Genomic DNA, 13,311 nt, shown 5'->3' on the forward strand with positions numbered 1-13,311 from the left:
TAAATATATATGCTTGTGTTCATTCAGTGAACACTCTTAATTAATCTCATATCTCTTCGGACGAATATGTTAACTACATTGTGTTCCTTACACCATCCACTTGAACCTAAGATGAAATAAATTATTACTAGGTAACTTTTATGTTTATGAAACTTTTAGTACTATTTCTTTTGACTTTGTAATTAATTTAGCGTGTGATAGGAAAAAATCATTTTCAAGATACAGGATTGTGGAGCGACACTATATTATGAACAATTCTAAAAAAAACTCACATTTTATACGATCAAGGTAAGTGAATTACTTATGACACGCACACACACGCACACACACACACACACACACACACACACACACATATATATATATATATATATATATATATATATATATATATAGTTATATATAGTTATATATAGTTATATATATATATATATAGTTATATATATATATATATATATATATATATATATATATATATATATATATATATATAGTTATATATTCATGAAATGTTTAAATTTGTAGACGAGGAGACAAGCCGAGGGATACGAGTGTGTGTATTATGTAATGAAACACATGTTAAACATTATCTCTGTCGGCGTTGTTGATTTTTGAGACCAGGTATATATTATGTCATAAAATATTTACAATAACACATTTTTAGCTTAAGTTTGCTATTATATTTGAAATCACATGATATTCAATTTTTTTGCATATGTTTGACGACATGACACATTTCTCCCTCGATGACTTAAACTACATATGTAAACACTGGGCTTTTATTTTCAATGTGCTACTTGAAAAGAGAATGAGCGCTAGTGTAAGACTTTGACTTTGATGTTTGTAAATATATGATTTTCGCTTAATTTGATGTTTGTAATATACGACAATGATATATATATATATATATATATATATATATATATATATATATATATATATATATATATATATATATATATATATATATATTTGTTTGTAAATAATGTTTTTTGCTTTGATGTAAACAATATTTAGGTAATATATGTATAAAATAAAGGTTAAAAAAATATAGGTTTGTAATATATGAAAAAAAAATATATTTCACAACGGTTATTAAGAATAATCGTTGTAATAGGGTACCATACAATCACTAGATTTTGAACCCCTTGCATTTATTCATATTGCACAACGATTTTTTATTCTAACCGTTGTGATATATAATGTACTACTTAGTTTATCACAACGGTCACACACACATGGTGGAAAATAACATACTTACAACCACACCCTACTTCACAATGGTTGATCAAACGCGATAGTATCACTTTTCCAACCATTGTGAAATGAGTTTTCTGTAGTAGTATACATTCCTTACCATAAATACGGAAATCCTTGAAGTCCTCAAAGGATTTGAGTAATGAGCTTACCAAGATCAGATCATTTTTCTCATCATCAATCTTTACCTAAATATTATTCTAATCATCTATGATCTTATGAATTTTGTCAACTACTTCACTATGGAAGCTCTAATTTAGTAAAGGTTTATGCATCAATAGCACTCTCAAAACCCCCCATAATGCAAAGATTTAATTCATATCTTCAATCTCTGATTCATTCCTTTCATTTTAAGTGTTAAAATTTTTTTCATATCCTTTGGATTGGGGAATTCCCTCTTCATATTATTTGACTTTTTTCATTGGGTTGAACCAATTACTGAACCATTTTAGTTATTAAATTAATTATATGACTATCGGTAAGTGATGAGTAAATTACTAAATTACTAACATTATTAAAGTTTTGTGTACTTAAAATTCTATAAATATGATGTATAATGTGAATACGAATTAGTATAATTTATATGAATGATTTGGAATTCCTAATTGTGAAAATTATTATAAATTCAATGAGTTTAGGGGATTGAACTGAATTATGTGAAGTTACTTACTAAGTGAACACTATATTTTGTTTAATGTGTTGTGAAATTACTTTCTAAGTGAATTATGTACCATCTCTTTCCGATGGTCAATTGAGTCGATTGTTCTTTGTTCTTCAGTTTATTATCTCGGCCAAAAGTTTTTCTTCATGATTATGTAAGAATGTATCCTATTATACAAGTCTTTCAGATTATGGACTTCCTTGAGCATCAGCTTCTTTTGGAACATGCAATCTGACCTCAACCCCCTTTTGAAAATCCAACACTTTAACCCGTAATTTGCGCCCCCAACGACTACTGCCACTTTGGTAAAGTGGTTGATGTATCCGCTTAGGGTTTCCTTCTTCCCCTTTATAATCCCTCTAAGTACAACCATCGTAGAGGGCTGACACTTAAGAGTGGTGGTGGACGATGAAGGCTTCACAGAGGTCTATCCAAGAATCCATGGTCCCATATGGGAAGGTTTTGTACCACCTTATTGCCGATTCAGTAAAAGTTAGTACAAAGAGCTTACACTTTACTATTTCGTAGATGTGTTAATACTCTAACTGGTCGTCCACATGCTCCACATATTCGTCTAGGTCTCATGTCCCATCATAACTTTAAAGCTTTAGCAAATTCTTTATCATCCTTGAGATTTTGACATTGGGGATGAAGCATATAGGGGGTTTCTTTTCGCTTTTGGAACATAGCATCTTCTTCATATATATATATATATATATATATATATATATATATATATATATATATATATATATATATATATATATATATATATATCCCTCATTCAATGGCAGAGACCTCTAGGGGAGTGTGGTTGTCACTTCCTCCTTTGGATCTAGGAAAGGGGTCAAGTGCATTCGGTGACGGCTATGAGTCGGCGATCTCGAGATCTCTTCATGCGGTTTGCCATTTAGATAGCGACGGGCTTAAGAATCGTAGTTTGACTTCTTTGAGAGGTTTCCTCCTACACAATGTTATTCTTTGAATTGACGTGTTGTAGGCTCTCTTAAATTCTTAATAGTATTTCATCTAGGAGTTATGAGTTGAGTTGTTGCAACAGATAATAAATAATATTAAGCATTGTAGCGGTAAATTCATGACCATCAAGCTATGGATAAGCTAGACATCAATTAAACAAGAGTCGCCACCGCGCTTTTATTGTTTCCAAGGGAAAAGGGAAAAGTACGAACGAAACCCAAAAAATAAGTTTTCAAATCAAAACTAATAAAATTCTAGAGATTACAGGTAAGAGGGTTGCTTACACATAGGGAAGGTATTAGCACCCAAAGTGTCCTAGATACTCCTAGGGAGTCCTTTTTTGTGTGCATATGTGTTTTTGTACAAATGATGTTTGCAAACAAATAGAATGGAGGGATGAGAAAAGAATTTATTAATTATATTTTTGTGTTTGACAAGACCTTCGGACTTGTGCCTACGTACCAACATAAAAATGAGGGATCAAAACCTCGTAGTTCGTGGTATCAATTTCAAAGTGAGTGCATTTCTTTTAACAAAATTTAAGTTTGAAAGGCACAAAGGCCTAAAAATGGTTTAAATGAGTGTTAGTTCTTTTTGGATTTTGAAATTTCAAGTCAAGTATAATTAAGTTTATTTACAAGTTTGATTAAGAAAATGAGTTTGAAAATGCAATGGCATAAGGCCAAAGTTTCTAGTTTGCAAAAGTGGTCAAAGTTTAGAAATCAACAAACACAAGCAAAGAAGATTTTAAAAAAAAGGAGGGAGAGATTTTGAAATTAAAGAAGTGGGGAGGAGATGAAGAGACTAATCCTAAGCATAAAACTTAAAAGTTGAGAGTTGAAAAGATCTTACCAATGGGCTGCAATCCAATAGACAAGAATGTCATATAGAAACCCAAATTTCCCTTGGGCTTTAGAATCACACAACAATCAATATGTAAATAGCCAGTTGAAGAGCAAGTCATCAAATAAAGATATCCACATCCAAGCTTAGCAACTTCATGATCTTCTTCAAGTTTTACCCATGTAGCAGATGAATTTCAAGATGGCACAAATCACAGGTTCAATATAACAGCTTCACCATGATCATGTTGCAGATGAACTCAGATGGATCTTCAATGATGTATCAGATGGAGTTTCAAATTTCAAGCACTTGGTTACATGAAAGTTGGCATTAGCCAAGTCCTTTGCATAAGGAGTGTTGCCTAAATTCTATGTCCAATTGTCTCAGATCAAACCGACAGTCCACACAAGATATTTTTAGGGTTTTTGTTCTTATTATGTACATTAATGGTCAAAGACCATACAAACAAACACAATATACACAAACAAAATATATCACAAAATGGTCTAAGTGGAAAAGTGAAAATGACATTAACATAAACAATTTGAATGATATGAATAATGACAAATGAATAAAGCTTTAAAAATTAAAGTGCATTAAAAGTACATTTTGGTGTTAATGCATGTTAGAGACATAGTATGATGAACTATGCTCATGAAACATACCACACACAAAAAGAATATGCAAAGTGGGGGGCCTAATCTTATCCATACTTATGTTGAGTTTGCAATCAACTAGCCTTAGGATATTAAGATATCATAGGTCCATGACATAAATACATAAAGGAGGGGAATGAGATGAAGAGGGGGAAGGAATGAATCAAACACAAATTGGAAAAATGAGGACTTTTACCAAATTAAGATCATTCATTCATTTTGGGAGATGGAATGTACATTCCATCAATCCCCTAAATTCAATGATCTTAACCTAGCAAAGTCAAATCAACCTTGACCAAGGCCCAACAACACAAGTTAAACTCACAAAGTCAATTAAAATGGCTTTACACAATTAATTTGGTATTTAATGAATTAAAAATATTAAAAATAATGCACTAAATTAAATATGGTTGATCAATTTCTTAAAACCTCATCAAAACACCAAATATATGGCCATGAGATTTATCATAGGTCAAACAAGGTCAAAGGACCTTGGAGAAACATTTTCAAAATTTTTGGAAACTTAAAAGTATTTTTAAACAATTAAAAACATTCACAAAATCAATTAAATCCTGAAAAATATTAATAATAATCCAAAAAATAATTTTAATTTAGAAAATGAAGGAGGATTTTATTTAAATTTTTTTGGTGAAATTCTCATATTTTTTGGATCAATATTAAAATTAATATGAATTAATGAAAATCAAAGGAATAAAAATAAAAACCATATAATCAAAAAAATGTGGACCACTTGATATCCCTCATTAATTGAGGTGGCAGATCAAGTGGTGGAGAACGCGCGTTCCATGATGCGCGCTATTCAACTGTCCACACGCTTGGTAATCACAATGAGCGCTCCAGATTAAAACGTTTTAAAACAAATCAATGGCTCTGAACACTTCCAGCTCATCGCCGGAGCCAAAGGCCGGTCATCTTCTCCGATGACCCTGGCCGGACTGGTTCAATCATCACCATATCATAAATGAAAAAGGCAGAATGATCTTAAAGATAAAATGGCGTAGATCACGAATATCACCTCAATTTAACCTAACTCCAAATATATAGAGAGATACGTGGAGTTGAATTTTGAGGTGTGTTAACTGAGTCGTTTCGATTTGACCTCAAAGCAACTCAATCTTCTTGCCTACATTGGTAGGACTTCAGACAACCAAGGATCCAAGAGAATTAATGAGAATTTAGAGAGAATCGAAGAGAAGAAAAATCTGGACAAATACCTTCAATGCTGTGTAGAAATGGATCTCTCTTGCTTCAATTCTTGCTTGATCTTACTTGTGGAGTTTGTGAAAGTGGATTAAGAAGGATGCAAAGCTTTGGATCCTGGAGTTTTTGAATCTCCAAACAGTGAGATTCAAACTCAATTTTCAATTGAAATTTAACAGGTTCTCCTTTGAATGGTGAGGGTTTGGAACTAGGGATTCAAAGCTGGCGCCCCAGGTCCATGAAACTGAAGAATTGAACCTCTATTTATAGTAAAAAACGAGTGTTATTTGTGTAAGACCTTAATTTTGGCCCTAAGATCCCTCATGGCATCATAACATTGCATTTGCATAGCCTCAAGGATCATAAGCATCTTAGTTCCCTTTGCCTTTGGGTGGGATCTCTTGTGAGTGGTTTGAGATCACCAAGCATGCTTGAATTGCATATTATTTCTTTTCTCATTTCATTTATTAACTCAAAAGCACAAAAATATGTCACTAACATTTCTTGTTTGTAGTTCGAGCAGTCACCAAGTCTAAAGCTTCTAGGAGATCCTTTGTGCAATGATATGGTCAAGAGAAGATGAAAGCAAGCATGGTAATGGTTCCCAAAGCTCTCATCCATCAAATATGCCTCCCAAGTATCTCAATTCATCATTTTGATCAAAGCAAGTCAAGGGGTTTGATGCTTGTTTCCCAAGGAAACCCTAATTCATCTGATCATCAATAATGCCTTGCTCATGAAGCAACCTCAACCCATGGTCAAATACAATCAAGGGAAGTTCTTTAATTCATCATATATTCATATTTAAACTTATTTGAGTGTCCTAAATCATCAATTCATCAAGATATGATTTATGGACTTGAGAAGTTGATTAGTCAATTCATCTGACTATTTTGAAATGCACTGAGATCTAACGTTTTATGTGTTGATCAAATGGAGATGACCCCAAGAACAAAAATGTTATTAAGGACAATATGAACAACTTTAATGTTCATCAAAATTTTATTTGAATCTTGAAAGGTCATCATCCATTCCAAGACATTATAGGTCATTTTGACTGAAACCCTAATTTTGGGTCAACTTCCCAAGAACATAACTCATTCATTTTTCATGATTTTGAGGTGAGACTTAATGCATTGGAAATCTTATTGTGTCTACTTCAAATGTTATGTTTAGCAAAATTGAAAAATCTCAAAAGAAATACATGTGATCATGCAAAACATTATAGGTCACTTTGGGCCAAATGCATTGAAATGTGAAAAAGTCCAACTTCAAGTGCCTATAACTTATTCATTAAAAATCCAAATTATGCAAAATTTAAGTCCAAATTGATTGTATTGAAAATATCCACAACTTTCATGTTGAAGATTTTATCATTTGGACCTTGCATCATTGAAACAGAAGGGCTTGAACATTGGCCAAATTTGGAAACTTCACATATGCATGTTTTGCACCCTACACTTCAAGCTCAAATTTCATTAATTTCCAAGGCCCAATTGGAGTTTTGATCAACATAGCATTGGTTCCTTATGCAACAAGCTTTCTAACCATTACTCATAAGGTTGCATTTGGAGTTTGGAAGCATCATTTTCGAAGACATGAAGAATTAAGTGCATTTTGTGAAATTCATTTCAAACACATTGCACGAGCTGTTAACATTTGATCTGCACGTCCATTTCTCATTTGGTGATGTATAGCAATCCATTCCAATCAGAATTGGGCCCTCCATGCGTTTGTACACGCCCATGCATGGAGGCCCTCTTCTCCCATGCACACTTTGTTCATTGCATTTCAGATGGTTTTGGCTATAAATACAAGTGCTATGCTCTTCAATTCTTCAACCTAATGGCGCCTAAATCCCTGCTGAATTGAATCCCCACCCATACCAAAGGAACAAACTTCATTTTTCTCTAAAAATTTCGGATCTGAAATTCAATTGCATTGATTGATTTTTAAGATCTAAAGTTCCTAGACCTCTTCACCTTGATCCATTGAAGCTTCTGTTTGCAAAAGGAATCAAAGTGAGTGACTCAATTCTTCACAATCCAAAGGTTTTGCTGAACTGAATTTTGCTTCGAATCTCACCATACATTGCTCCATTTGCCTTGATCTTGTGTTGTCTGAAGTCCTCTGTATAGAGGCATCATTATTGTGTTCTTAATTGTTGAAATCGAGCAAGTTCAGTTGAACACCACCAAAGTTCCATCTCTGATTTCTCTCTTAATAGGGATCTAGAGTGGAATTGAGTGGCATAGGAGTGATGTACATCACTCCACCTTTTGAATGGTGCCTGGATCATGTATTTTAGTTAACATTTTTTGACCTGCAATTTTTGATCTCCACCGGAGCTAGCTAGAGAAGACGGTGGCGCTGGCCACCGTCTGGTCTCCAGATCCAATCGTGGCCGTCCATGTTTCTTTCCAGATCTAATCTCAGCAGTCCAAACTTATGACTTATTTTAATTCAGCGTGTGGTGGCATTGACCGTGGAACACATTGGACGCGCGCTTATGGATGCTTGGATCTGCCAGCTCAATTAATGAGCTCAGATCCAAGGGCTCTCGCTTTTCCATTGATTTTAATTCTGATTTTTATTTTTATTTCATTTTTTAATTCCATATCATTTTTTAAAATTCACATCTCTTTTGTTATTGGTCCAAAAATTATGGGACCAATTGCATTATTTCTCTTTTATTTTCTAGTTTCTAAAAATGATTTTTAATATTTTTTATTTTATCATTTGCTATTTTTTAATAATTTTCTCTTTTCTGGTTATTTTTAATTCATTTTAAATAGTTTTTGATATTCAAAAAATACAAAAATATTTTCTCAACCTCTTTGAATGGTGATAGATCTATGAAAAATATTCTCATCAATTTATTAATTGATTTAAGATTTATTTGAGATTTTAGTTCAATTAGGTTATTTTTATTCATTCTTAATTGATTAAAAATAGTTTCTGACTTTTAAAAATGCTGAAATTTTTTGTCAAACTTTGTTTGACCTTATTGAACTTGGGATAATTCACTTGGACTTTTCAAAGTTGATTTGAAGTGAGTTTGAAGTTTGACCTTTCTTTAATATTTTAATTCAAGTTTTATTTTAAATATTAAAAATACCAAAATATTTTGTTTATTTCTTGACTTCCAATCTTCATCTTGCTTCTATTTTCTATTGTTTGACCTTGATCTTCCCTATCTTTGGTCAACATTTGTTGATTGGTACATTCCACTTCATTTAATGCACTTTAATTCTTCATTTCTATTCTTCATTTTCTTCCTCTTCTTCTTCTTTTCTTTTTGATCAATGAGTTAAAGGTTGATGGTTAGCATTGATCAGATAGGTTTAATCTTCCTTGATTCAAATCTAATTCATCTTGATCAAATGATCAAGTGAATGGCTTTGCATTAAGGATAGATTGCTTTCTAAATCATGCAAAGGACTTAAACCAATACAAGATCATTTCTCATTTCCTTTTTTGGCATGGCAAGTTGTTGGAGTTTGATTCACTAATCAAGACCTCTAACTTGTGTTGCTGGCTACATTATTATTGGCCGGCCTCAGATAGTTGTGACTTCTACATAAGTCCAATTACGATTGCTTAACATAGCGCTAAATTTGCCTTATGACACACTAACTACTAACACTAACTATTGACCATTAACATTTAATTCTTACTCTTTACATTTATGCAATTTACATTTCTTGTACATATTATTCATTTGCTTTTCGCCCTTTGCTCATTTGAGCACATGTTTATGTTAATGCAATTTGCCTTTTGCTCACTTGAGCCCATAGTTGTGTATATATTATTGTGCTCGTGTTTTGATTTGATTGTTGTGGACCAAATGCAAAGAAATGGACAAATGGACTTAGTTTCTAGGACTTTCCCTATGCAAATTGGAGTAAAAGGACTTTAAATGGTGAAGATGGATTAGAAGGACCAAACCTCTAAACTCACTCTTGTCCATCCTTGATTTGCTTCATAAAACTTTTGATGTGTGTGCTCTTGTGCTAGGGAATCCTATGAGAGCTCAAATTGAAGAACCATTGCCATGTTCATCCAAAGTGAAAGATACAAGATACATTGAGGATCTTCTAAGAAGCTTGTTTGATTGTGTTGATTGCTTGAGCTTACTATTACTATGCTTGCATATTCCAAAGGATGGAGGCTACTTGGATCATCAATATGATCTCAAGAGAAGAACTCCATTTGTGGTCTTGTTTCTTATCCTTCATCTCTTGTATGATTAGGACTTTAGCCTTTCTTCTTCTTCCCTCCACTCTAACCCAAGCCAAAACTTTTGTGCAAACATTTAACACTTGTTTTCAGACATTAGAAACCTAAGCCTTATGCTTTTGATTTTCAAACATTCTTTTCATAACACTTATTTTGAATTGAACCTTTAAATCAAATTTGACCATATTTTGTACATACTTTTCATTGGTAAATACCACTCATTCAAATACTTTTGTGGTTTCAATGGCCACTTTCTTAATCAAAACTTTTTTCCTGACCTTTAGCTATTAGGTTTGAGTTATCCTTGAGGTAGATGTAATACTCACCTATATCCTTAGTGATGGAAAATGAGTCTTCCATGCTTATTATATGGTTAACCCCTCATTAGCATGTTGAAGCTATCCTCACATGGTGGATTTGTGGTTTTAGGTTGAGTTTTCTCCCTTGGATAAAAAAAGACCTTAAGGCTTTTGGACCAAATCAATTCACCAACTCGTTTTTTGAGATTTTTACCCTGAACTACGAGGTTTTGATCCTAATCTTTTTTAAGATGGTATGTAGGCAATGGGTTTATCCATCCAAACACAAAAATGTAACTAACTTGTATATTCTCTTCTCATCTCTTCAATCATGTTTGCGCAAATAAATTTTCACAAAATACCAACCTTACAACAAAATGTGAAAAGGGCTCCCTAGGAGTACCTAGGATGTTTTGGGTGCTTAAAACCTTCCCATTGCATAACCAACCCCCTTACCCCGATCTCTGACATTTTTACTAGTTTTTTATTCGATAAAACTTTTAGGTTTTTGTTCGCTTTCTAACCATTCCTTTGGATAAATAGAAGTGCGGTGGCGACTCGACTTCTATGGTTTACCTTAGATTTAGTCAATATCTCTAATGGTAACGAATACCCCGCTACAGAAAAGTGGCGACTCTGCTGGGGATTTTTGCCTAGTGGGTTTTGCCTACTTTTCATATTTTGCTGTATTGTATTGTATATTGTTTTGTGACATATTTTTTGTGCAATTGGGATTACTGTATTGTATGTAATGATTGAATTGCTTGAATATTAATTTCTTGTATGCTTGGTGATCTTTGTGAGATGAGTTCTATACCCGAACTCGAGTGCACTTAGGATATGAGAATGACATAGTCTTGTTGACTTGTGTGGAGTTATTCCTTAGCAAGTTGACTTGCAAGTCCATTCACTTGGTGAAGGTCATGTTGGGATCAATAATGTCACACAAGTAGTTGTGGTTAGACATAAATCTTTCCAATATAGACCTTAGAAGCCAAGGACCTTAGTTTACCAAGCCCATCTTGGCCTATTTTTAGGATGTAGTGCGAAAGTCGTTCAAGTGTAAGATTTGATACGATTGTTACGCGATACCACACTCATAAGAGTCTCTCTTGAGAATATTTTTGGAATACGAGTAGTTGTTTATCCGATAATATCCGAAAGATGGGATGATGACTATGGGAACCTCTTGTAGAACATGTTTGGCAGGTTTAAACCCTAGTACACTCCCCTTGGGTGGTTCTTAACCGAGACTCCATGCTCGTGACTTGCAACAAACCCTTGATTCATGGTTGATCTGTTCATGTGTCCTTAATATCAATGGAACTTGGGTGTTGATAAGGTGTAAACCATAATCCACCAAAATGGATGATTGATATTAAGGATGGCATGATCTATCCCATGACCTTTGTTTGGTGTGTTTTGCTTGATCCTTGAGTGTGATTGTTGCATTCATGCATTCATGCACCCATTCGCATCCATATCATCAATAATGAGAAAATTTTCAAGGCACTTAAGAGGTCTATTTGCAAATTTTCAGACATGGAAAGACAAAGAAGGAATACAAAGAAGTACAGTTTTAGACAACCCGAATTGAAAGAGTTAAGGAACTTGACATCCTATGTATTAGATCCCTTGGGTTTCAAGGCTCGTTTCGGGAAGCTCCTATCTATTATGACTACTCAAGTGGACGAAGGATTGATGAGTGTATTGGTGCAGCTTTATGATCCCTTGTACCATTGCTTCACATTCCTGGATTTTCAGCTTTTGCCCACGCTTGAGGAGTATGCCTACCTTGTGGGTATACCTATTCTAGACCAGTTGTCGTTCAGTGGCTTAGAGAGTATTCCTACTTCTCAAGAGATAGCTGACATGTTGCATATAGATGAATCTCTGGTTGGTGCACATATGACTACCAAAGGTGGAATTCAAGGTCTTCCTTCTGAGTTCCTTATTGCTCAAGCTACAATGTATGGGAAGGCCATGAGTGAGGACGCCTTTGAGGACATATTCGTACTTCTCATCTATGGGCTAGTGTTATTCCCCAACATCGATAAGTTTGTGGATGTGAACGCTATTAGGATTTTCTCTACTCTTAATCCCGTGCCGACTCTGTTGGGTGACACTTACTTTTCTTTGCATATGAGGAATGCAAAAGGTGGTGGTACCATTGTGTGCTGTTTGCCTCTATTGTCCAAGTGGTTTATTTCTCACTTACCGCAGAAGCTCACCTTCAAGGAGAACAAAGGATGTCTACGGTGGTCTACGAGACTTATGTCTCTCACCAATGATGATATCTTTTGGTACTACCGTGTGTATGATGGTGTGCAGATTATCGAGTCTTGTGGTGAATTCTCCAATGTGCCTCTTCTTGGTACATGTGGTGGTATTAACTACAACCCTATTTTGGCACGTCGTCAGCTTGGGTTCCCCCTAAAGGATAAACCCAATAACATTTTGTTAGAGGGTGTGTTCTTTCAGGAGGGTAAAGATCCCCAATGCTTGAAGGGTAGGATGATCCACGCTTGGCACAAGATCCATAGGAAAGGGAGGAAGGAGTTGGGTCCGAAGAACTGTATCGCTTTAGAGCCTTATACTTCTTGGGTTAGGAGGAGAGCTTCCGAGTACCTCATGCCTTATGAGTATCCGAGACCTACACCTTTGGTTATGGCTGGGCGTTCAACCCTCCCTGACCAAGGAGTTGAGGAGTTGAGAGACGAAGACCGTTCACATGCTTGGATCCACGAACGAGAGGAGTTGCTTCAGCAGATCAAGGAGAAGGATGCTTTAATAGAGTTCCTCGAGCACCAAGTTATTGATGATCCTGATGATGCATGGACTTCTCTACTTCCTCAGTCTTCCAAGTTTTGGAAAAGGAAGTACGATCGACTTGCCAAAGAGAAGGCAGATATGGAGGCAGCCTATGAGAGGGAGGTGAAGAGGCTTCATGCATCTTATCTTCCTGTGTCCAGAGCTTTAGATGATTGTTTCTAGGGATCCATAGGATGTTCATTTTCCTTCTCTCTTGTATTGTATTTGGTTACCAAAACTGTACTTCTTTGGTGTAAAAATATTCCCAGATATTATTATGAGATATTTCCATATGTGATAAATGTTTAATATTTCCAATAATTACAAATAGAACTCTAAAAGTTCC

Source organism: Lathyrus oleraceus, chromosome 7, assembly GCF_024323335.1.
Source record: "Lathyrus oleraceus cultivar Zhongwan6 chromosome 7, CAAS_Psat_ZW6_1.0, whole genome shotgun sequence".
Taxonomy (NCBI): domain Eukaryota; kingdom Viridiplantae; phylum Streptophyta; class Magnoliopsida; order Fabales; family Fabaceae; genus Lathyrus; species Lathyrus oleraceus.